The sequence below is a fragment of the Tamandua tetradactyla genome, chromosome 14 (assembly GCF_023851605.1).
Source record: "Tamandua tetradactyla isolate mTamTet1 chromosome 14, mTamTet1.pri, whole genome shotgun sequence".
NCBI lineage: Eukaryota > Metazoa > Chordata > Mammalia > Pilosa > Myrmecophagidae > Tamandua > Tamandua tetradactyla.
The window spans coordinates 48,916,953-48,943,709 of NC_135340.1; the positions used below are offsets into that span (position 1 = coordinate 48,916,953).

At 36.2% G+C, this 26,757-nt stretch overlaps 2 long non-coding RNA genes across 2 annotated transcripts in view; one reads left to right on the top strand and one right to left on the bottom strand.

The window, feature by feature from the left end:
* LOC143655882 (uncharacterized) overlaps positions 1-16,386 on the top strand; it is a 114,097-nt gene extending 97,711 nt beyond the window's left edge. Inside the window, exon 5 of the long non-coding RNA XR_013162330.1 lies at positions 16,106-16,386. This is a non-coding gene — a long non-coding RNA (uncharacterized LOC143655882). The remainder of the gene's footprint in view (positions 1-16,105) is intronic.
* The window catches only part of LOC143655883 (uncharacterized), a 99,124-nt gene that overhangs the window by 55,850 nt on the left and 16,517 nt on the right, over positions 1-26,757 (bottom strand). The window contains exons 2-3 of the long non-coding RNA XR_013162332.1: positions 23,094-23,153; positions 17,678-17,754 (exon numbers count right to left, since the gene is read on the bottom strand). This is a non-coding gene — a long non-coding RNA (uncharacterized LOC143655883). The remainder of the gene's footprint in view (positions 1-17,677; positions 17,755-23,093; positions 23,154-26,757) is intronic.

A 26,757-nucleotide genomic window follows, 5' to 3' on the forward strand; every position in this document is an offset into this window, starting at 1 on the left:
GTGATAACATCCCTTCCTTCTTGAAGGAAACTCTGTGCAGGTCAGAGTTTGTTAGGGTCATAGGGAGGGCAGAGTTGGGAGCTCATGTTGCTACTGCATGTCATACCTAGGCCAAGGTGAGGAGGGGCTAGAAGACAAGGGGATGGACACATCACAGACAGGTTAGTCCTCAAAGTACGAGAAGCCAGATGCCCTTTCATTGCTTAGTTACATGAAAAAGGAGAGGGCAAGAAAGTACAGCACGATGGCGAAGAAGCAGCTATAAATACCAGGGACCCTGGAATATGCCATGAAAATATTTAATTTGTATCTCTTTGTGGCTTGTAACCTTTCATTAAAAAAATTAATAATTGTATGGGATCAGTTTGCAGCTATTTATAAGCTGTGATACAACAGCCTTTCATATCATCAGAAGAGAATTATAGACCACTCTGGGGTGTCAGAGCCCAAAATGTTCACAAGATTGGGTAATTACATCGAAGTGGCCTAGAATGAGGTTACCAGAAAGCTCTAGTTAGACAATCAAGCAAAAGAAAATGTAAACTCTAAGAGTCAACCGTAAAGCAAATGTTAAGGAAGCTGTATTTAGAAAGTGTGGGATCCTCCATTTCCTATCTTTCATACACTGGAATTTCCCTCTAAGAAATCAGAGCACAAGGTACAATTATCATTGGCAAAAATGGCTGATGACAGTTAAGATGGATTCATTTTCCTCAAAAACGAACATCCTGGTGGGTTTGAAAAAAAATGCTGGGAACTGCAGCCTCTGCCCTGCTTTTCCTGGAAGAGGACTGATAGGAAAGGTTATCCTCAGCAAATTATCGGTTGCTGAATTATGTAATTAGAGAAACTGGACGTAGCCTGGGCTCCAGGTCTATTTCCCTTTTCCCGCACCAAAATGGAATCATAAGTGAAAAATTGCAGCATCTCCTCCCTGTAATGAAATGTGCCGAAGAAATGAAAAACGCATTACTTTACCCCGTGTGTATGTACTACATCATTACACCACTGAGAATGTTTCACTAATGATACAGAACATATGGGGGGCTTACATAATGAACTACAATGAGGTGCATTAAAAATATAGATGAGTTTAATTTTATATATTTTTAATTGATTTTTAAAAAACTTTTATAAGGCAGTTTCATAAGATTTCTAAGGATGGCAATTTTTCCCATTGTGGCACCCAGGCTCTGTTATTACAGTTTATACCAGTCTTAGTAGAAACTCTTCTGGTGGCTTAAACGAAGGATACCCTAAGATCTGAAGAATTGCTTATTTCAATAGCTTGGGCTGTGAGCCCATTCCATTCAGGTCATCTTCTGAGTGTTTGCTGTTATTTTGGGAAAGTTTCTTTGGTTCACGTTAATATGTTTGCATCTGTGATAGCCTGTTCGGTGCTCCCATAGGCCCTTGCCCTTTCCTTTCTTTCCCTCCAACAAAAAAAGGAGTGTGGGGACTTTTGCAAAAGTTGCCATCCTTGTGTCACTGAGATGTGAAACTAAAATTTGATCGAGAATGCTATTAATCCTTTCCGGTAACAAAATGTAATATGATTTTACACCCTTTAGGACGTAGGAGGTGGCTTGGCTTATAGTTAGCATTTGATGGCCAGTGTGTTGAATTTAGATTCTGATCAGATCTACCTCAGTGTTCAGCTTCAGTTACGTGGTATGACCTCATTCTTCAGTATTTTCAGAGAATGAAACTTTAAGGTGCTGGAGAGGAAGAGAAGGGGTTATTCCATTTTATTTTGTAGGGTCTGAATTTTGTATAGCAGGTATCCAGCAATGGCAACGACGATTCATAAACCCCATCTTTAGCTTAAAACTCGGATCAAAACCCAATTTTCTGTTAGGATAATTTTATATAACCCCTGTTATATCTCAATTTATGGAAATAATTAGAGCAAATTAGATCACAGGAAAGTTTAATTAGCCAGGCATAGTTTTGAATTAAAGTTCATTTTCTGTGAAAATTAGAAAAGCCTGAGTACTTGGTTCTTCATGACATGATGATTTTGCATCATCCATCAGTGGCATCCTGAGCTGGAGGCGGTGGAGAGGTGGCCTGGAGGGCGGTTTGCCTACTGACCCAGGGCCAGGGACGGTGCCACGAAGGCCCGAGTGGCTAGGAGAGAAGCCCACAGCCAATCACAGTCACAACGATTTCCAGTGCATTAAAGTCCAAGTTAAAGCTTCCTGCTCTTGAGTATGCCTTTGCAATTTTCACATGGAGTAATTTATTATTTGAGAAACTATTGTTTGTTTGTTTGTTTTTAGTAAGCCTCCCATTCCTAGAGCCTATCTGCTGGAAACCAGAGGATGGTATTTTGTACCTGGATAGTTAAACTTGGGGATTATATTTTATGCATGTGTGAGTGGGTTACTCTTGAGTCTACATTCACCATTATACTTTAATTTTTCTAACATTCATATTACAGGGTATTCCACAAATACAGTATATACATCATGTGGTTTAATATTCTGCTGTCTCACCATAGAGGATTTGGCAAATCTTTTGCTGATAATTAATGCCTTTAATTAAAATTTGTTTGGTCACGGTGACTTAATTTGGATTAAAGTAGGTGATTAAGCTCTACCTTTAAGGCCTGGCTCGAATCTTTACTCTTTCAAGATGCTTCCCAAAACCCTCAGTCTCTTTGCCCTCCTGCTTATTGCAGCACCCCTCATGGGCCGCCTTGTATTAGGGCCCTTTATGCTTGTGTGCCACCCTCCTGTAAGTCAGTTATTCATCTTAGCATTTGTCACAGCACTTAGAACAGGGTTTTTCCTATACTAGTGCCTAACCAACATATATTTTAATAATCATTAATGGTCCTTTATTGTGAGCAGCTGTTTATTTTAGTTAGACCACATGGTTTTTGGAACGTATTTATTTAGAGTGTACACATTAGAATTTCTTCATTCAGTGTGGTATTCAGAGTGCGGTGATCAAATGGGCAACCATATTGAAATAACCACCAGCCTACGGTCCATATGGCCACCGCCACCCTTTTCCACTGATATCTCTATCAGTCTAGATTCAGACCAAGGATTCTGGTTTGGAAAGCAGGATTCACACTGGCCAAAAGTCATGTTAAATTAATATTTTGCACCATAAGTGGAAAGCAATTGAACATGGAATTTAGCAGACGATTCAGATCAACAATGAAATTAAATATGAGCTGTTTCAGAGAGTGAAACTTTCTCAATATGGTGGGTCATATCAGAATCTTCTTGATAGGGAACTAGGAAGGTTCAAATAAATTAAATAAAGAGTTATTCAACACAAAAATGAGTGTTTTCTATTGGTTTGTACAGGTTAGTGTGATGCCCTGATATATCCCAGAGTAATTTGGACAGTGAATAAAAAAGTATTCGCAAAATCCCCTTGGGGGACTGGGGAGAAAGGAGGAAATATTCAACTTCTCCATTTGGGGAATTCTTGATATTTTTGTAAGCAGTGGGGACAACCAATTCAATAGTCCTAGCCCTCAACCTTGGGTTTCGCCCCTATGAAACTTATCCCTTCAAAGGAGAAGCTAAGCCTACTTAAAGTCAGGTCTAAGAGTCACCCCCCAGAGAACCTCCTTTGTTGCTCATATGTGGCCTCTCTCTCTCTCTCTAAGCCAACAAGGCAGGTGAACTCACTGCCCTCCCCTCTATGTGGGACATGACTCCCAGAGGTGGCAATGTGGGACAGAACTCACAAGATTCACCGGAACCCAGCACCCAAGGATTGAGAAGGCCTTCTTGACCAATAGGGTAAAGAGAGAAATGAGACAAAATAAAGTCTCAGTGGTTGAGAGATTTCAAACATATTCTAGAGGTTATCCTGGAGGTTATGCTTATGCATTATATAGATATCACTTTTTAGTTTATGGTATATTGAAGTGGCTGGAGGGAAATATGTGAAACTGTTGAGCATGTTCCAGTAGCTTTGATTCTTAAAGATAATTCTATAACTACATAGCTTTTACAATGTGACTGTTTGATTGTGAAAGCCTTGTGTTTGATGCTCTGTTTATCCAGGGTATGGACAGATGAGTAAAAAAATATAGATAAAAAGTAAATAAATAATTGGGGGGGGTAAAGTGTAAAAAAATGGGTAGATTGAAATACTGGTGGTCAATGAGAGGGAGGGGTAGGGGGTATGGGATGTATGAGTTTTTTCTTTTTTCTTTTTCTGGAGTGATGCAAATGTTCTAAAAAATGATCATGGTGATGAACACACAACTCTGTGATGATATTGTGAGTCACTGATTGTACGCCACGTATGGACTGTATGTGTGTGAAAATTTCTCAATAAAAATATTAAAAGAAGAAAATGTGTGTTCATTTCTAGATTATTCTAAAATTAAGAACATAAATCTTTTACTTTGTAATTTGACCAGGCACATTTTTTCTATCCCTTTTGTATAATCACAATAACATAAAATTCCAACCATAGCCGCTGTGTCCTATCAAACACAAAAACTCTATGTTAGGAATCATGCTGAACTTTGAAGATTAGTTCATTTTAGTTTCATGTTGACATGAAATTAATACACATGTCTATCATCTTCCAAATAGTAGAGAGAGATTGTATTGTAACTGATCACATTTTATCACAGATTAGAGAGCAAAAGCATAGAGATTGCCAAGGATCACACAGCTGGATGGAGATAGGGTAGTGTCGGGTACTCATTTTTTTTTTCCACCATTCGATGGTTGAACCATACAAACTTGGGAGTCTATATTATTTGAATGTTTGAAGCAGGACCCTGAATATGTCCTCCAATTTTTCATTCACCTATAAAGTGTTTTAGACTTATCTTGAATATCATGTCTGACATCATGGGGATTTGAAATGGTTCAAATAATGTAATGAAAACACATTGAGAAAATCTGACTTCGGTGACTTTCTCATTCTACCAACAAGTTTTCTGAACTCAATTTGCCAACCACATAGTAAGAGGAATTTATAGTCTAAACAAGCCCTCCTACTTTACCTGAATTATGGATATGATTAAGATATTGATTAAAAGGATCATTGGTACTTTTTTTTTTTCAGTACATTCGCGAGAGGGCTACAGCGACCTAAGTGAGTCTACATAAACGGTTTGAAAAGTTTTGCAGATTTAACTATTCAGAGTATGGGTCATTTTAGATCAAAAGTCCAAAAAGCTGAAAGAGGCTTTATAACTCTTCTAGTTGCAAAAATTAGCGGTCCAGAGAAACTAAGTGATTTGTCCAAACCTACCCAACAATGGGTTGAAGGCAAAATCAGGTTTAAAAATCCATTCTCCTGAGCACAGAAGAGCTAAATTTGCCACCTGAAATTTTCATGAGTTCATTGCATTGCCCTCTGTATTTCTGGGTCAATATTTTTTCCAAAGTTAGTGATTTCTTAGACATAATATAGTATAATGATTTAAAAAGATCACTTGATACTGGTCCCTAAGTACCTAAAAATACTTAACTGAATTAGGGATGGGCCTAAATAAATTTTTCATTTCATCTTTCTTTATTCTTCTTTAATTAAGTTTATCGCTTATACCATTTGTTTCAAGCTATTTCAAATCATGCTGGAAGAGAATATGAAGCATATATGAAATTGCAAACATCAAAAATACTGGTCTGATGTTTATAACCCTGATGTTACATTTTCTACCCTGTTGATTCTCTCTGTATTCAAAGACAAAGGTTCTGTAATATAAATGTTATTAAGTTTGAGTTGACGGTTGGTAAAAACTGCTTTTATGCTAGAGGTTGTTTTTGAATAAAAACTATTTGAACTTGTATCTGTAAATTAAAAGAGATCATGGCACTTGGAGCAAGTATCTATTTCATTGCACCATATTGCAATTGAATTCCTTATAAAAAGAAGCAGTCTTTTTTAACCTTTATTTATTTTAAGCTCTAGGTGGTCTAATTTCATTTTAAGAGATACATACTTCATATTTGCAGCCAAATTAGCTTCATATTTGCAACAATAAGAAAGATGTGCTTCATTATTTGAAACAATAACCCATGTTTTACTGAGACACATAAAAGAAGACTGAAGTTAATGAAGATACACTATGTTTCTATATAGAAAGAGATTTGTATAAAGACTTAACTTGTTCGTAATTTCTAGATTTAATTCAGTTTTATCCCAAGTCTTAGCAGGGAATTTTTTCTTAAGTTTGGCAATTATTTTTAAGTTAATCCAAGACAAAGCATAGCTCTAGATAAATAATTTAAAAGGAGGAGTGGAAATTATAGATAAATTCATATACAATTTTATATATTCCATTTTTTTTCATGGGCAGGCACCAGGAACCACATATACAATTTTACAAATTGAAAAAGCCACATTTAAAAAAAGTTTGGTACTGGCATGAAAAAGGACAGGTGGGTTAATGAACATGAACAGAAAGAAAAAAAAGACTCTTGTAAATATGCTCTAGAATTTAAATGAAATGTAATGATAAAAAGAACTATAACTTCTGGAGTTTTCCTTGAATAGGAGAAGAATAAATATCTCTTTTCAGACCCGACCTGACATCTTTTCCTCTTTTGCTTACGGATGCTGTTGGGAATGAATTCAACCAAAGGATTTAATCTGCAAACTTTGGAGCCATTTAAGACAAACTCCGATTCCAAAGCTCTGCCTGTTCTTTCTAAAACTAAATTTGAAGGCTTGCTTAGGCTGCTGTTATTTTTGGAAAATAAAGGGAAAAAACCTTTGGCTATGAGTACTGTCTTAGGAAGCAGACCCTGAGATAAGGATTTGTGGGCAAGTAGTTGATTTAGGAGGGGATCCCAGGAAACATTGGCAGAGGAGTAGAGAAGCGAGATAGGGAGGAAAGGCAGCCAAGAAAGTTTAGGTTTTTAAGCAGTTTACTAATGTGGGCAAATGGAACCTGGTCCTTCTGGGGAAACCCAGGAGCCAACCTAAAACATGCACCATACGTCATCCAGTCTACCCCACCCCCTGCACCCACCAGGAAAGAGCAAACTTGAGTATTTTCACCACACCTTCTTTTTAGTACTGGTTGAGGGTTGTTGGGGTGTGGAGTGAAGTGGTGGAAGCGAATGTTAATCTCTGGCATTTCCAATCTACCGCTCCAGTGGATAAAGCAAACTTTGACCAGATAAAGACTCAAGCCATAAATGCAGTGTTGGCAGTAGGAAATCAAACCAGCCTGCTGTGAAGTGCTGAGAATGAGGGGATAGAGATGAAGAACTGGAAGTATCTGATATGACCGCTAATACTCAAATGCTTACTTTGTGAAGTAAAGAAATAAGACTTTTCAGTATTCTGGGATAAACTGAGCTGAAAAAAGGTGGGGAAGGGTAATAGTTACTGAGCTCAGGAAAGGCATTTAATGGATCGTGAATGTAGTAGGGGGAAAGCAACTTGGTATCTGGCCATCTAAGGAGCAGGCATCATGAGTATGATATGGGGTGTCTAGTGCACCAAATTATGTTCCTTGGTTTAGGCATGTTCTTAATCTCAATCCGTATTCCTGTGGCTGTGAACCCATTGTAAACTGGATCTCTTGAAGATGTTATTTTAGCTAAGGTATGGCCCATATGAATGAGGGTGGGTTTTAATTAGGATTGTGTTAATTAGAATCTTTTAATTTTGGAGATTAGAATCGCCAAAAGAGAATGGAAAGGACGTCACCATGTGAGAGGAAAGCCAAGGAACCCAAGGATGGCAGTTAACACCAGAATGTTACAGACTTTGATGAGAAAGCATAAGCTGATTCCTTGAGTTTGGACTTCTCCTAGATTCAAAACTGAGTCAAAGGGCAGTGCCACGGTGGCTCAGTGGCAGAATTCTCGCCCGCCACACAAGAGACCTGTGTTTGATTCCTGATGCCTGCTCATGTTAAACAAATAAACAAAAAACTGAGTCAATAAATTCCCATTGTTTAAAAAACCCATTGTGTGGTATTTGTCATAACAGCATGGCAAATGGGGTGCTACTGTGGAATTTTAGACCCAGTGATGTTTCCTAATGAATTTTGAGATGTTTTTCTTTTGGCTTTATATTCTCCCTTAATTATCCCCAAACTTTCAATAAAAATATGTTATGCACAATAGCTTTTTGTTAGCAGTGCCTTGGAAAATAAACATGAAGGGATTGTGTCCATGCTAAGAATGAAGCTGCACAGAGGGTTGATGTGACAGAAATGTTTGACAATTGAGCAAGAGTTTGGAATGAGAAGTGAGTACCTACGAAATGTCAATCCCCACAGGAATCCCTAGATATATTGGGAAGACTGCTAGTAATAATGTAACTTTATTTGGATTTCATTTTAAAGAATAATCTCAGGAGGTTCTAAGACTTGGCCTGTCTCTACTTATGTTTTCAATATATTACTCATCATGAAATTTTTGCATTACTTTTGATTTTTAAAATATTGCTTTAAAATATCATTTATCTTGATTACTGAGTGTGGTGGTTTGAAACTGTATGTGTTGCAGAAAAAAAAAAAACATATTCTAAAATCTAATCCATCCCTGAATTGGTATGAACTCACTGTAAATAGGAACTTTTAATGGGGTGTGGCTCAGCCCCATTGGGGATGGGCCTTAAACCTAATACTGGAGTCCTTTATAAGCAGAATGAAGTTCAGACAGAAAAAGAGAAAGCCATGGAAGCAATATAAGCATGAAATTCAACAGAACTCAGAAGAGAATGGAATGGCCAGGCAAGGCCACCATGTGCCTTGCCAGGAGACAGAAGAGCCAAGGATCAGGGATCACTTCCAGAACTCCAGCCTTCAGGAAGGAAGTATCGATTTGAGGACGTCTTGATTTGGACTTTCTTTTATCCTCAAAACTGGAATCCTTTTCATGGTGTTTGTTTGAGCAGCCCAGGAAACTAAAACATGGACGGCTTTTTTTTTTTTCTCACTTTTTTGGTGCCTCCTTACATTTTGCACCTAGTCAAAGCCCTTCCTGGTGTAGAGTTATTGGAGTGCACCCATATGAGAAAGATAGTATTAAAAATAACTGAGGAGAGAAAATGGTGACCGGGCAAGTTATTAGCTATGTTGAAAAAAGAAATCCTAAATTCATCCTCTTGTAGCGCATACATTTCATTTGAAAAGTTAAATAAATAAAGTGAAAATAGAATAGATTACATAGATCTCAGGATAGGGAAATAATTCCTAAGCATAAAACAAAGGAAAAAATGACAAAGGAAAATATGGGTAGTTTTACTACATAAAGACTTAAAATTTCCACCTGTTTATAATAATAACTTGAAAGATAGACAGTTGAGGAAATTTGCAACCAATACTTTAAAATGACTAAAACAATAATATATTTAACATCATTTTTGGAAAGTAATTTCAAAGTTCAAGTAAAGAATCTTAAAACTGTCCATACTCCATCATACAGGAGGAATCTTGTTGCGAAGAATCTATCCTTACGAAAAAGAGCTGTGGACAATGGCATTTTGTACTATTATCGATAATAAACAAAAACTATTGAAAGAATGTAAATGCCAAGCAATATGGTGATAGTTAAAGAAATCATGGCACAGTCTCAGGATGGAATATTATGAAAATATGAAAATTATGCTGTTAAAGAACATTTCGACTGGCCTTGGAGCTACAATCATGGGTCCGTGTGGCTGAGGCTGGTATAGCAGAGAGAGCACCAGGCACAGGCCTTTGAGTTGAACAGGAATACTGCAATGGTGAATACAGTGGACTCAAGGTCACAGGTCTCTCCCTGTCCCCTCCAAATTTTCTGGATTGCACAAGCGCTAGGGGTCTGTGTAAGATTGTAAAGTAGGGGAAATAAAAAATGACTTAATTTTGGATTTCTATCAAACCTTAATGGGTGGGGCCTTAGACCAATGTGGTTTAATTTAGAAATATAAATACCACACAGGATGTATAATATCTTAGTGATAGGATTAGATATGATTTCCATTTTCCTGTTTACACTTGTTGGCATTATATCTAAGAATGTGTTCTTGGAGAAAAGTATTTTTGTATCTAGGTTTATCACATTAGCACATCAACCGGGGTTGAAGAGAAACTTCTTTCAAATAAACATTATAAAATTGAGCTGTAGGGAAATAGAAGTCTTGAAAAATGTAATTAATTTTCTCCCAGTAATTTTCACATTTTGAAAATATGATGCTTGACTTAGAAAGCTAGTTATGGGAAGAGGGTAGGAGATGGCTGTGGAAAAGTAGCCAATGCTGCAGCAAACCAATGGCAAAAGAGATGCTCTTTCAAACGAACTTCTTCTAAGAACTCCTGTCTGATTGAAAATCATCTTAGTATTGCTAATATGTTCAGTATTTACTCACTTCTTTATGAAACTGTGTGTTGTAATATATGAAGGGCACTGAATGAAATATTAGGAATCTGCATGTCCAGAATCTCTTCTGCCACTTCCCACTTGGGAGAGTTGAGCCACCATTCATTGCCCTGGCCTTCTCTGTTTTCTTTCAAAGGAAGGATATTCTGCAGATATTTATTAATTTTTGGTTGCTTTTCTTTTACATATTTGAAAATATGAATATTGGCTTATTAAAGCCATAAGTAGAATTCACTCTTAGAACTGCTCAATTAAAACTTATAAAATACATGCTCACTAGTGGTTGTATTTTTTTCAATACCTTTTATTCTTAAAGGAAGGAACATAAGTGTTCACAAGACCCAACTTCAGACTCTGGACAGATGGGGAAAATATCCTATTAGAAGTTATGTTATAGAGGTCTGTATATTAAGGCACCATAGATTAAACTTTTCATATAAAGACAATTGATCGTATTTTAATGAGCATTTTGATTTTAGGCATCCTGTGGCCTCAAAAAGTGATAGCCACGAAACTGACAGTAGAAAAACCTATATATACTTGATGAATAACAATGAAACTGGTCAGCAAAACCAGTGTATCATTTGCTCAGTGGGGATATCCAATGCCAAACTTCCTTAAAGGGAGTGACATCACACAGGAAATTTGAATCAAGTTTTAAATGATTTTTTTTTAAATTAAAAAGGCAGCATTTCCACCTGCTCTGTCCGCAATAACTCACTTATTGTCTTGGCTCTCTGACTGGATGAACCCAGTGCATCACTAAATGAAGTCGCTATGTGATTTAAAAAATATATTGACTTGCAGACTCACTTCCCCCTTCTATTAATTAAAAAAGAGAGAAAGAAGAGGGGAGAAAGTAATCTTTTAAAAACTCATTGAAGGGAATGCAAGGGTAGTTCAGTGGTGGAATTCTCGCCTGTCATGTGGGAGACTCGGGTTCGATTCCCTTCCCAAACAAACAAACAGGTAAACAAACAAACAAACAAGCAAACAAACAAAAAATTCAACAAATCGTGCTGCAATAATGGGATACTTACATGGAAAAATAACGAAATGTGACCCCCGCCCTACAGCATAAAAAAAAAAAAAACAGCTCATTGAAACCCATCATTCTGTTTGTGCACATCAAGGAATATCTTAGATGAGCTGTAAACCAAGGCACAGGGGAATGGACAGGGTGGCTCACTTTGAATATTATGCCAATTTTCACCTGGCTTTCATTTTCATGCCTGGAAGTCGGTCATCTTTTTTAAAAAGCTGGGTATTGCATATAAAGTTTAGAGAATTGAGTATTGTCTACTAAAGCAACAAGATTTACGAGAGACGTCTGGCTCAATTGCATTAGGAAAAAAAATGATTTCAAAAAAAAAATCGCTTCCCTGCCTTTTAAAATGAAAACCATCTGCAATGAAAAATTTAAAATGATAAATCTTCTCCTTTCACACTGCTACTGATAAATGGTTAGTTTTCTTCCTCTATTTGAAAGGGGGAAGAATAGGAATATGGGAGTATGAGATATTTGTGCATGAGGACTTTTGATTAAATACCTATAGCCTCTTTTTCTGGGAATTTTTAACGAGAAGTTTTAAAGGTTATTATTGTTATTATTATATGATATTATGAGAGCCATTGCATGAAAACTCCAGGCTGTAACTTTTTGGAGTTGAAGTTCAATAACATTTGACCTTCCCTAGCTATGAAAACAAAAAGTATTCTGTCTCAAATATAATGATTTCAAATCCGTAGGGTGTATTTAAGGCAGGATCTGTTCAGTGTAATAACATTTTAAATTAGTGATTTTATACAAGCTTATATTTCTATTTAACCTTACACATTCAATAGTAAATACATTTTAGAATAAGATTTACTTTTAAGTTTGAGGAAAATTTACAGACTCTAGCATCTATTCAGAACATAAAGGAAGAGGAAAGAATCCACAATCACTGGTTTTTTTTTGGTTTGTTTTCACAATCATTGCTTTCTTTTTTGCTTAGCATGCATGTGTACATATGTGCACACACAAACACAGGGAATGAGGGCAGTCATTGAAATAATAAAACCACGCATCAGCCTCTTTTTTTGTTTCCTACTATGAAAGCTTTTAGACAAGTGCGTCCAATGTTTCATTTTATCCAGATCCTCACAAATGGTACGACCCTAATAAATAGCAAGGACTGAGTTCACATAAAATCATTCTCCATATTATTTTGCTCTTAGTTTATTAATCTGGAAGGCACTGATTCTCACATGGCTTGCTCTGAAGCAAGAGAGACTACAACTATTCTTAATAGTGGTGTGTCTTCTTTTCCTCAAATATGGGGGCATCCAGGCTCCTTTGGAAACATGCGAGTTTAATTGGAAATTCTGGTGCCTACTTTGCTAGTTGTAAACTAGGTAATTGTTTCCTAATACAAACTGGCAGTGCCATTGAGGGCAGATTATACAGCGCTGCCATCCTGAGGTTTTCTAAACAAGTGACAAATCATTAACAGCAAGTCTCTGGATCTCCGTGAGTGAGCTCAGTGGCTGCTGCTGGAAGGAAACAAGACCAGAGAGGAGCGAGGGACATCTGAGTAGGCAGAAGCTGCTGCATTAATGACTGGCATTGTCAGCACCGTTTGCAGGGGATGACTGCAGCATCTTTACTTTCACCTCCTTCTCAGGGGTGTTGCTATGGGTACCATCTCAGAGGTGTCATGGAGAAAAAGAGCAGGAGGTAGACTGATGAACAACATAAGGAAGTAAAGGATATGCAATGGCATAACAATATGAAGACATCCTCCCCATACAAATGAGTGTGTTGCATACTTCGATAGGGACCCATTAAATATGGAGGATGGCAGACAGGAGAATTGGTTGAATTGTCAACAAATGACAAATAAAAGGTGCTTTGGAGCCATTTCACGGCCCCAATTATCCATAAAGATAATCGTAATATGGGACCTTTATCACTTGGGGTACAATCGTTTATCACTAAATTAATTTATGAGCCCCTGGGAATTGTATGCATGTGCAGTGTATGGGTGTTTGTATGGGACTTGGGGAGCTGTTTATTATTTTAAAGCCTGTGTTATTCTGCACTCCTTTCAAACTCCTGCTCTCTCCCATGATCATAGATTCTGTGAGGGTGCCACCTCCCAGCACTTTGACCTGGAAATTAAACATCACGATAACCTTCCCCCAGCAATATGGTAATCATCACTAGCCTAATTCTCTATTTCTTATGGGCCTTTGAATAAACGTCAGGAAAAAAATGATTAGGAACATTTGAACAAATTGTAGCATTTCAGGGATTATGTAGCAGTTGTCAGATTCTTTCCTAGCAGAGTTGGGGAAGTGACATTTTCTTAGTCTCCTGAGTTTATTCAACTTATTAAAATAGCATAAACAATGTTGAGGTGGAAAACAGGTTTGCTACAAACCTTTCTTATGGTGTTGTAATCACAGAGGCCTTCGGTACGTGTGTGTGTCTGTGCGGGTGTGTGCATATGTGTGTGTATCTCTCTCTATGTACATATATTTATAAGGGATGTTATTCATTATTAAAAATATTCTGGTAGAAACGCAGAACTTTCTCTTATAATTTGATTGGAAACTGGAAGTTCATATTTTATGGGTCATATCGGTCATGTGGCATTCAGCCTTACCAAACAGGTTAGCGTAGTTTCTGTAAAAAAATATATACAGCTAGAAGTTTTTACTGTTTTTGTTCCCCCGCCTTTGTTTATTTATTTGTTTATTTATTTGTTTATTTACTTTACTCTCTGCCTTCCCATTGTAAAATCATGGTAGTTATTGGGAATGTCAACCAAAATAACATTCATAATCTGAAACCACTGCCCATTATTTTCACACGTATATCATATAACTGTCATTGAAAACCAAATTCTGGAGTGATTTGACTAAACTCTTGGGAGGCTATTGCAGATTCTTTCCTATAAAAATATGTTTTTACTAAAATCCTACAAAAGGACTCTCGGGCCCAACCCCACTGCCTATTTATTTTTTGTACGCATCAATTTACTCAGGCAAAGAAACAGGAGGCGCTCGTAGGGAAGGATGGAGTCCTGACTCACATTACTTTTTCTAGCTCTAACTTAAGGTCATTGTCAGGATTAGCAGCAGACATTTACGGAAAAAAAGAAATGGGGATTGACTAAGCAGTGAGAGCTAAAACAGATTAGGAAATATGTAAAAGGCCTGGTCTTCAATCGGTAATTTGTTCATTAATTTAACATTTGTGGAGCAGCGCTCAGGCACCAGATACTGTACATGGCATTGGGGAAACCCAGATAAATAAGACAAAGACCTCTCTCAAGGAGCTTGCAGTCTAGGAGGTGTGGGCCTCAAATAGCTTACTGTGTAATGCTGTAGGTAGCATGCATGGATAGTGCAAGAGGCATCTAGAAACGAGTGAAGTGGTGAGGAGTATAATTCAGTAAGCAGCTTCCAGAGTATCAAATAAAAGGGATGCCTTAGTTTGCAAAGTCTTTTGAGGCATAAAAAAAAAAAACAACTTGAAGTATTTAAAACAAGAAGAGTACATTGAAGGTGGAGGTACAAATTCCTTGCTAGACAAGGATCTAGTAGGCGCTAATGTAAAGAATGAGGTAGGGAGAGCCTTGGACTAGAGCTCAAAATTTGGGAATTTGCTATCTACATGCTAGTGTCTCCATCCTGATGAGAAAACTATTCTTTGACTGAGGGGCATTGATTATTCCTCTGAATTGTGCCATTATGGCAAGTGAGAGCCAAGAAGTTCTATGAGTTGTTCCTGGGTTTGAGCAATTTATGTTACAGAGTTTCTGGAAATCAAATTTTGTCCTTTAATCACAGGATTCAAAATAATTATCTTTCCAACTATGATGTGGAATTGCATCTAGTCCAGCCAGAGGAGAACTGGGAAAGAAGTGATTGCATTGGAAACCTCTATCATCATTCAATTAACTTTAATTCTATCACTAAATGTGGCCTTTTATTTTGCATTTCTTTTATTTCCCCAGACTTTAACATAGTCTGTAGATAGTAGGCTTATTTGCAATTTATAAAGAAATACAGATATATGAGCAATTTATAAAGTTTCTTGCTTAGCACTGGTACTTACTAAATAATTAATAATGCCACCTGTCATTATTAGTAACTATAAAAGTAGCACATACTAAACCTGGTGAGGTAGCTAGAGACCAGAAAGTGATCTTCCCTAATTCCACACATTTTAGTAAATTTTATAAAATTATCCAGGCCATTTGAAAGTTGAGTTTAACATATTTACAACCTTCAAATATATTACAACATGATTATAAATTGCTTTGGGATTTTTTTAATACTCATAAAAGGTCAACTTTTACTACAATGTAAAATTCAGAACCTTTATTGAAATATGTCTTCAAGAAAGCTGCTAGGAATTTTTATGCAACTATTAAATATGCAATTTATACAATATATAAATTTTATAAATTTGTAAAATATATAAAAACTTACCAACGACAATGTCTCTATATACATACATATGCATGTGTGTGTGCTTGTGTGTGTATGTGTGTATTTATACCTATTTATATAAAGCATGTGTAAATATGCATTCTCATATTTATCTGTATATATGTCTGCCCCTGCAACTGGGAGAATATATTTGTGTTTGTAGAGAGCTGGTCCAGTGTTCCTATCCAAATGCAAATTTTGACTCTTAGAAGCACATTTTCATATTTGCATCTCTTCCTTTTTCAGTGGTTTTACCAGTTGGTGTATTTCTTTGCTTATTTCCACTTTTTCTTCCTCTGCAGCATCCCCCATGATGTGGCGCTGAAAGATCACGTTAGCACAGTTCCATCACGTGAAATGCCACAAGTCGGCAATTTTTCGGTCCTGAGAGTGTCGCTGGGCTAAGAGGATGGAAATCTTTCGGTAATTATACCAGTTTGTATTCGTCTCACATTTGGGACCAAATACAAATCCGATCCACTTCTCCTCCCTGTGAATATTCATAAAAAAACAAAGTGCCAATTCTGAGCTAATCATGTATGGAACCAAATATGTTGATGAGTCCTAAGTATATACTGTATGTATGTACACATATAAATATATATATTTATACACACTTATTTTGCTTGTGTCCTCCTCTGTGCAATTTGTTTGTTTGGTATAGGGGTTGCTGTTATAATGTGTTAATAAGCTGCTGAAAGCTTGGCACCTATTACTTGAAATGACAGCTATGTTAGAAGCCTATTAACACTCCATAGCAGCAGCTCTGCAGCTACTAGAAATGAATTTCAAAGAAGGTAAATGAACAAAAGCGATTCATATCTCTAAGGAAAGCATACCAAGAACCCTATATACTCTGGAGATGTACAATATATAAAATGAATAACCACTTCCAGTTAAGGAAACGGCGGAAGGGAATATTTGGGGAAAGGAAAACTGCCTAAAGATTTCCAAACAACCTTGAGGACATAATGTAAAGGACACCAAGCATAACTTCCTCTCTTTGTTTCTGTTGTATTTAAACTAGAACCATGTCGAATTTACAGGAATAGAACACTACAGGTAGAGGAAATTCACTTTTCTCGCCACGAGAGAAATCTGAATCATCTGGATTTAGCTCCAACTTTCTTTAGTCTCTGAACTGGGATGGACACCATTTACTATTGTTCTCTGAGACAGGGCTCTTGAAGAGTCAATTCACTTTGCATTTGAACTACGTTACTTATTTTTACTGTCATTGCAATTTTACAAGATGGCTGAAAATCCTGGGTAAACTTTAGTTGTGTAATAAAAATATGGTAAGTTCGGTTAGGTATAGATTTTTCTTCATGATAGACTGTGTGTGTGTGTGTGTGTGTATGTGCACGGATGGGCTGGTGGGGGTGGGGGGTGGAGGTTTATGTGCTGATGTTGGGGAGGGAATAGCTCCACAATTTTAAAGATTAAACTGTATTAATTTTTTAAGTCCCTTGCTTTTGAAATCAAGTGTAAAGAGCAACATAAAAAGCTTTTTGCATTTCAAATTGTGCACAGAATTTAGAAATCCTAGACAGCCTTCAGAGTTTGTATAAAACTTGCAGCCAGAGGTTATAATAGATAGGTTCATCCCTAGAGTAATTTGGATTACCTTTATCTCTTTAATATTAGGACTGTGATGTCTTGGACACACAATAGCCCTAGTTTTGCATTCAGAGAACCATGATATTTATTTTGTAGACTATATACCATGCTATTCATTATTTTTCTGCATATGGCTCATATGGTCTCTAAAAGGAAACCTTGTAAAATCTTTGAGAAAGACAGAAAACAGTTATAGACTCTAAAGATCTATATAAATATAAACCAAAACCATCCATAGATGTGTACACACTCACAGTCAGAAGGTTTCAAAACATAGTTCGGAGCAGATTACTGTAGTGGCAGAGAACAGAGGCAAATAATCTGAATAACCCTAGAAGAAAGACAATAATTTTTTTTACTAAACTCAATGCAAAATGTGTTTTGAATATTTTCTAATTTAAACCCCAAATTTCCAGGTAAGGAGATACTACAATTGTGCTTGGGGACCCTAACTAGAAATGTTCTTACCTGAAATTGTATCACCCAAAACTTCTGTTTACTGGCCCTTCTGCTCATCAACAATACAATGATAATTGATGTTCATTATGATAATCCAAAAGGTACTCAAGGCAATTTTTGCTTTTTGAATCACGGTTATGCTCAGTATTGTTTATATAAAATGATTTTTAAATGGATACTAATATGTTTAAAATGTACCATCTATGTACGAAATAGACAGTAACTCTACTATTCAGAATATTTGATTAAACAGAAACACCCTGCTCTGTGTTTGGCAAAGGATTCAGGCCATACATAAATGGAGCTGCATTTATTAAAAGTTTTGTTAAACTTCTATTTATTTGTATTTAGAAATATAAATTACAAGTTTTGTGTTAGTTGATCAATATTCAAATGTTCTGAATTTATAAAATGGAATGTGGGCATTCAAAAGGCAACAATAAAAACAAAGACAGTAAAACTCATGTTTCCAATTTGGTCAAAATTAACTTATTTTTTCTTTTTAAAAATTTTTAAAAATTTTGTTTTAACCTCATTAAAATATGATGTATATATGAAAAAAAAACATGAAGCAAAAATATACAGTTCAATGATTTACTACAGAAGAAATGCCCAGGTGGCCTCAGGTCAGGAAGCATCGCTCCCATTCCAGGAAACCACTTCCCTAACTTTCTGATATCTCTATAGTGTTACCACCTGAGCATACATCCCCTAAACTTGAAGTTTAGTTTTATCTGCTTTTTAAACTTTGTATAGATTAAATCATACAGTATGCATTCTTTTGCGCCTGACTTCTTTATGAGATTCGACCATGTTGTTGAAGAAACTGTACAGTATTTCTCTGAATGCATGGTGTTCTAATTTGTAAAAGCTGCCAGAATGCGATATACTAGAAATGAAACAGTTTTTAAAAAGGGGAATTTATTAAGTTGCAAGTTTACAGTTCTAAGGCCATTAAAATGTCCAGATTAAGGCAACAACAGGAGGTTACCTTCACTCAAGAAAGGCCAATGAAGTTTGGGGTTTCTCTCAGCTGGGAGGGCACCTGGTGACATCTGCCAGCTTTCTTTCCTGGCTTCTTGTTTCATGAAGCTCCCCAGGGGTGTTTTTCTTCTTCATCTCCAAAGGTCCCAGGCTGCATGGGCTCTAAAGCTTTTTAAAAATGGTTCGCACTGAAAGGGCTCCGGGAAGCAACCCAATCTTGAGTGGATGAAGGAGACATCTCCATGAAACCATCTAATCAAAAGTTACCACCCCTCCAGTGTCTTGGATCAGCGAGAAGAAAAAACAAAAAATTGTGGTACTGTAGTCCATTCCAAATTTGAAATTCTGTTCTATAACTACGTTGTTAACATGTACTTGGAAATGTATTGCTTTTTTGTATATATGTTATAGTCACAATAAAAAAAGTTGCTACCCACAGTTGGGTGGGTAATATCTCCATGGAAACAATAAAAAGTATTTCACCCAGCAATACTGAATGAGGATTAAAGGACACGGCTTTTCTGGGGTACATAATAGCTTCAAACTGGCACAGATGGATATTTGGGTTGTTTTCAGTTTGGAACTCTTTTAAAGCACGTTGCCATGAAAAATATCTTACATGTCTCTTGGTACACATATGCATGTATTTTGGGGGTGGGGGCTGTGTATCTAAGAGAAGAATTGCTGAGAGATAGGGTATATGTATGTTCAACTTCAGGAGATAATGACACCTGTTTTCCAAAATAGTCGTATCAATTTATATTTAAATTAGGAGTATTAGAGACTCCTTGTTTCTCCATTTCCTCACCATATTAGTTATTTTTAATCTTTAAAATTATAGTCATTCTGGTGGTGTCTCATTGTGGTTTTAATTTCCATTTCCCTTATTACTAATTGTTTTTAGCACTTTTTTCCTGTGTTTATTTGTCTGTCTTTTGTGAGTTCCTCTCTTTTCTTATTGATTTGTAGGAGTTTTAATTTTTTCTGCATTATGTAGCAGAACCTTTAATTTTAGTGGTATGCATTCCTTCATTAGTGATATGTGCTCCAGAGTTTCTTCCATGGTGTGGTTTGCTTTTTCCCATCTTAATGGCATATTGTGCTTAACAGGTAATTTTTTCAATCTTTTTATTACTTTTGAGTCAATTTTAAGCTGAATTTTTCTAGACATTTTTGCATATTTCATCTAATTTTCAAATTTATTGGCATAACTATTGCTAATATCTGCAGGATTATAGTGTTGTTCCTCTTTAATACTGATATTAGTTATTTATGCCTTCTATTCATTCTGTTTTAGTCAGTCTTGGATGGTTATCAGTTAAAAAACAAATGTGATTTTGTTGATTTTCTCTATTGTATGTTTGCTTTATTTGATCAACGTTTGCTCTTTTCTTCACATCTCCCGTCTATTCTCTTTGGGTTTTAGGTTCTATATGTTTTCTAATGTTTAAAATGGACGCTTACTTCATTGACTTCTAGTTTTCTTTCTTTTCTAAAATATACATTTAAAGCTATGCATTCCCTTTACAGATTATTTCAGCAGCATTTCACCAATTTCATAGGTCATATTTTCATTATCAATTAGTTCAAAATATTTTCCAATTTCTACTTTTTTTTTGACCCATGAGTGATTTAGAAGGATGTTACTGAATTTTCAAACATATGGGGATTTTTAGTTATCTCTTTTTTTTAGTGTAAGCAGGTAGAAAATTTATTGAGAACGCATTTGAGAATATGCAGGCACTCTTGCAAAGACAGAGGTGAAAAAAGTGAGGGGCCTATTTTCTAATTATCTTTTTTACTGACTTCTAGCTTATTTGAATTGTGATCAGAACACAGTCTGATCTCTAGCTATGCCACCAACTCTGGGTTCCTTTTTTCCTCTTGTTTTCTTTTGCAGACATTATTTTTCATAATTTTATTTTTCTCCTTGTTTGGAAGTTCTATGCTCATTTATTGTCCTTACAATGGTTATACTAGAAATTACAGAATGCATCTTCAATTTACAAATGTCCAATATTAATTAGCACTTTCGTCCTCTTCCTAAATAATACAAAAATCTTAGAATATTTTAGCTTCATTTATCCCCTCCCTCTTTTTGTGCGAAAATATACGTATAATTGTTTTATTGTTGTTGTGTTATTGTTTTATGCAGTCAATATTCATTAATATTTCCTATGATATTTGCCTATATTGCTGCTTTTCAATCTTTCCAATATTTCCAGCCTTCCATCTGAGATTATTTCATCCCATATTAGAAAATTCTATAGTATTTCTTTAGTTTATGTCTGCTGGTGACAAATTCTCTGTTTGTCTGAAAATATTTTTATTTAGATTTTATGCTAGAAGAATAATTCTACAAATCTAAGTTCTAGGTTAACCGTTCCTACTTATATATACACCTAAGGACATCATTGCAGCATCTCCTGGAGTCCATGGTTTCTGCTGAGAAATCAGCTGCCTTTCAATTGTTGTTACTACATATAATTTGTCTTCTACTTGAGGCCATTTCAAAGATATTATCTGCTTCTTTTTAGTGGCCTTACTATTCTATATCTCAGAACTGTTTTCCTTGTTTAAAATTTACATGGGATTCATAGACTTCTTGAATATATGACTTCCATCAGTTCTAGAACATTCTGAGCTGTTGTATCTCCAAATGTTGCCCCTGCCTCAATTCTCCTTTTTTCTCTTTTTGAGACCTTTGAATATGTATTTTAGACTTTTAACTGTATTATCTATGTATCTTTCCTTCCATGTTTGTATTTTCCTTTCTTTCATCTCTTTGTGTCTTGTTTTGAGTAATTTTTTGAACCTATTTTCCAATTTATTAAGTCTTTTTTCAGCTTTGTCTAATCTACAGTTAAATACACCCACTGAGAGTTCTTAGTTTTGGTGGGTTTTTTTCAGTTTTCAAATTTCCATCTGGTTCCTTATAATAGTTTTAATTTCATACTAAAAGTCTTAAATCTGATCTCTTATTTAATTGAATAGAATAAGTATAGTTATTTTAAAGTTAATGTCTGATAATGCAATATTTTCAAATATATCGGCAGAGTCTATAGTGAGCTCTTGTAAGTCTGTTTCTGTTTTCTGTTTTGATTGTCTTTTTTTTGTTCTGTTTGTTATCTCTGATTATTTTTTATTGTGTGCTGAATGTGATATAGGAAAAAAATTGTTTATAGGAAGAATATGAAGTTTAGGATGATGTCATCTTCTTTTTGATAAGCTTTTTATTTATCTCTTTCAGGTGCCTGGAATATATTATGGATGCATTTGCATTTATGAAAGTTAATCCAGTGTCTGGCATTGGGATAAGTTAAAGCTGGCCTGCAGCCCCCTTATCTACTTCTGGTTTACCCTTGCTCTTAAGAGGTATTTAAGATCATAACTCAAAGCAGAGAGAGTTCAGTGAGATCTTTTCCTTGGAGGCCCTTGAACTCTGATACTTGTCCCGGAGATTAAGAGGCTTTCCCTTCCTGAATTAACAAGCGCTCACAGGAGAAAAACAGTGGCCAAAATGTGCTCATCTCCCTGAGGCTCTGTCTTTCCCAATGCCTTTAGATTTGCCATTAATAAAAATTACAGATCTATTCATAACACATTAAAACTAAATTGCTGCATATATCTTGGAATATCAGTTTGGTTTATTTTTACCTAAAATTATGGCGGCTATCAAAGCATGCTGTAGATTTTATTATATAAAATGATAAATAAAGTACCTATATATAAATATTCCACAGTATAATTGGTTTCTTTTTAAATCCTATCTATATCATCTTATATATTGAGACACGTTTCTGGGAAGTGGTTCACAGGCTTCACTAGACTCTCTAAGGGCCCATGACACAGAAAAGATAAGGAACTACATGCCTTAAATTATCTGCTCTCTGATTATTTCTCTGATTCCATCTTCTACTATTCTTTTTTCATATATTATGTACCAGATATTTCATTACTCAAGGATACGATCAGCATTAAATCCAGTAAGGAACATCTATCCAGAATTTTGGATAATGTTATATAAAGACTTCATCACTAGCATGAAATATAATCTTTATAATAATTATACACAAAAATTTCTGCATTATTCGCTTATAACCCCATTCTCCATTTTCACTACAGATGGATGGATGACAGTGGCTTTAAGCCTCTTTAAAATTCCCTAGATTTAATAGAAAACTCCATGGTTCCAAATATTTAGGTAATGAATGAAAGAAGACTCACCTTAAACATTTGCTTTGATGTATAATCAAGCACTTTCAGTCACTTCTTGGGTTACAGCTTCTAAGGCAAACATAAAAACATAAAATCCAACTAACAGTGGGCATTTTTCCAAATACTTCTCTAGGGAGAGACTATCATTCACAACACTGTAGGAAAACGATGTTGTCCAGAGCCAGAAAGTTTTAAAGAGAATCTGGACTGTCCCTTGTCTGGTGTAAGCCAAATTTTAACCCCAAATTCTGAGACGATGAACACTTTTTGAGCCCACCTAAGAAAATTTCAGAACTTAAGAGCCCAGATGTAACAGTGTAATAGGCTGGTCACCTAACATCAGAAAGCAACATAAATAGGCTATAAAATATACTTGGTTTATTTCATTTCCTTTCTGTTATTAAATAATCCAGTCCCTCCCATGAAAAGATACATTTTTTTTCCTAAAGCTTTTACTTCCAGCTTAATGGTCTTTTGGATACTATGGAGTCACAGAAGTTTTAGAGTTCTATGAAGACTCATCTTTGCTGATTCACCTGAGCTTCTGTTTACTTGGGTTACATGAGCCTTCTTTTTAGGAAGACTGTTAAAGTCCAAGCACTTCATGAATTAGTAACTAACTTCAATTACATTCCTAGGAGACTCTGAGCTTTGTGCTTCTTCTTTTGGGCCGGGAGCTCCCCTGTATATCGAAGGCAGCTGCTTGCAGATAAGGCAGCAGTGGGGACAGAGGAACCAGGCATCTGCCACCACATGTTACCTCTGCCCCGCCTCTGCTCCAGAAAGCCGAGAAGTTAAAAATTCTTTCACTAAATAATTCCCTTTAAATAAGAAGAAAAAACGATTTTTTACAGCTAACAGTTAGATGCATGATGATTAATGCTTTCAACCTTGAGGGCAAACTCTGCCTGTTTAGTATGAATTTTTAATTTCTGTGTTTCAAGTGAAAAATATCCTGGGGTCCTTTTGAATTTCAAACAATTAACCAAATTCGAAATGTATTAGGTTAATTGTCTATTTTAATTTAATTGTAATATTCTTTGACTCTGAAATTGTAAGCTAGCACTTATTTGCTCGTGAAATCTTTCAGTTTATGGCAAGTTCTTATCCCTTTTTAATGATAAAAGCCTGGCCTAAAGAAGAGCTAACATTTAAGAACCATCAGAACCCATGGGCTGGGTGTAAGCTATTTACCTGGTCTACTCCCTCCCCATGAATTTGTACTATATATTTTTGGAATTTAGTGAGGGGCCTCTTCTTCTAAGGGACAATTGTCTGGATATAAGTGATGAGCTAGGCAGACTTGAATGCCACAGCCAGTTGTACCACTGGATTTCACAGGAAGACAAAGGCACCAACTTATATGGACATTGTACCCGGGAATGAAGTTACTGTCTATTTTCCTGACAGGAACATTGGAGACAGATCTGGGTTAGAATCCCTGCTCAGCTGCACGACGCTGGGTGAATATAAATTTTCTCTGCTATTTAACGTACAAAATAAAACCTAGTTAATATGCACATATAGGAAAAAACATATGGAAGGGTATACAACAAAAGTCTAACAGTAGTTATCTTGGGGAAGTACGTTTATGGGTGATTTTTATTTTGCTTGAGATAGATTTTATGAATTTTAAATAATGGGAGCAAAAACCTAGAAGCTGTTTTAAAAATTATAACAAAGAGAATTATTTTAAGATTTGGTTGTTCTTGACATTTCTTTTTGATCAATGGAACGAACCCCTTTTTGACGAGGAATCGAAAATGGAACTTCAATGTATAAATGGATGTGCATGGACTGATCTCTGGAAGTAGAGAAGAGGATGCAGAGCCCCAACCACTAGATCTGATCTTCCCTTCCCAGGTGATTCTTTCTCAGGCATCTCCATGGAGCACTGCAGCCCAGTGAATAATGCTTGCAACCCTCACAGGTAAGGATTAATAAAGAACACAAAAGTAATGCATCTGGAGCAGTGCCAGTCACATAGTCATGTACCATTTACTCAAATGTCGTTAACCATTTATGTTGCTATTGTTTTTAGATTTCACTGTGGAAGAGAGTGCATTAATTTACTAGAAGAGAAAATGAGGTAACTTTTCCTTTCTTGGAAGAGCATTTATCAGTTCATAATCTCTGTCACGGAAGTCTCCACTGGGGAGTCTGGGTTGCTGGGACTCACTCCCTGTGTTGATTCTGAACTGGTGGGCCATCCACTGTTGGTGGCAGAAGATTGCATAGTTTCATGTTTTCCAATTCAGGCTGCGCTGATAAAGTAGTATGGCAGAGACCGTAGTGTAGTCAGCCTAGCTGTGTCAAGTTTGCACGTTTCTCTTCTCTTCACGGGGCCTAGACTTTTGTCCTTCAGGTCATCTCAGCCTTGCCCAATGTCCCTGGATCAAACTTGACCTTCAGGATAACGGATAATAGGCCAGCTCACCATTTGGGGTTTCAGCCTCTATGCTGACTCCTTATCTCTCTTTGACCTCTTGCTTCCAGTGCCTTCTGAAAATCAGCCTCCAGTGGAGTGCTGGTAGATGATTTGTACTGGCCATGAGAGCTGAAGATTGAATTTTTAGGAATTTTGCAAGCTGTTGATATCACATAGATAGCTTGGAATCAGCCACATTGGGAGTACTTGAGCTACAGAAATGAGCAAACTCTACAAATTAAGGCTTTCCCCAGGGAGCCAGTTATTAAATCACTGCTATTTAGACTAGACACAAAATTATGCTCCAGTTCTCATGGCTGCATCTCTACTCTCCCTTAGACTCAAGTTCCTGCCTCAGTATCATAAAACAGATTTGGACCCTTCCTTCTTGTGAGCTTTCCCTTCCAATGACAAGAGTTTGATCTTATATCCCTGTTGTAGGCTCTCCATTGCCTGTTCACAGATCTCTTCAATGCCCATCTGTCTAAGATAATAACTCTACTGCCATTACCTCGATTTTCCCATCTCACTGATCATGGGTCTTGAAGCTCCACCCTACATTCCCCATTGTGAGGTATTAGATCCAAAGATGCCCATCCTCATACCCATTTATCAACTTCTTTAAATGGTATATTTTATCTCACAGCTTGGAATTCTTTCTTGTCTGTGGTTCTGAGTCTGCTTCATTCTCCTCCCAATTGCTTTTAGTCTGTCCCAATTAACTGAAATAACTCAGTATTTTTCCTGTTGAATTAAAAAATATATTTTAAATACATTCCTCCTTGAAATCCTTTTTCCATATTATTGAGCTCTAAATTATTTAAATGTAATTTGTTAGTGGTTTTAATTTTAAAGCATAATTTAGCATTTTAATAAATAATAACATTTAATATCCATAATGAGGCTTCACCATATATAAAATATTTAATTTCTTAACCCAGCACTTATATTTTCTCATAAAATGACTAACATTAATTGTGGCTGTCCACGTCCCGATATTGTTCCGGGTGCTCTGCATTCACTTAATGCTACAGATTCCTGTGAGACCTGCACTATTATTATCTTCTCCAGTTTATAAAATGAGGAATCAGATAAAGAAGGGTCTCCAGCAGCTAATAAATAGCAAGGTGATGATTTGAATCTGGACACACTGGCTCCAGAGCCATGCTCTTAAACTCTCCCATCCTAAAATGAAACACAGAGCTACTATCTACAGGAAAGTTCACATTCTCTAATTGTTAATAT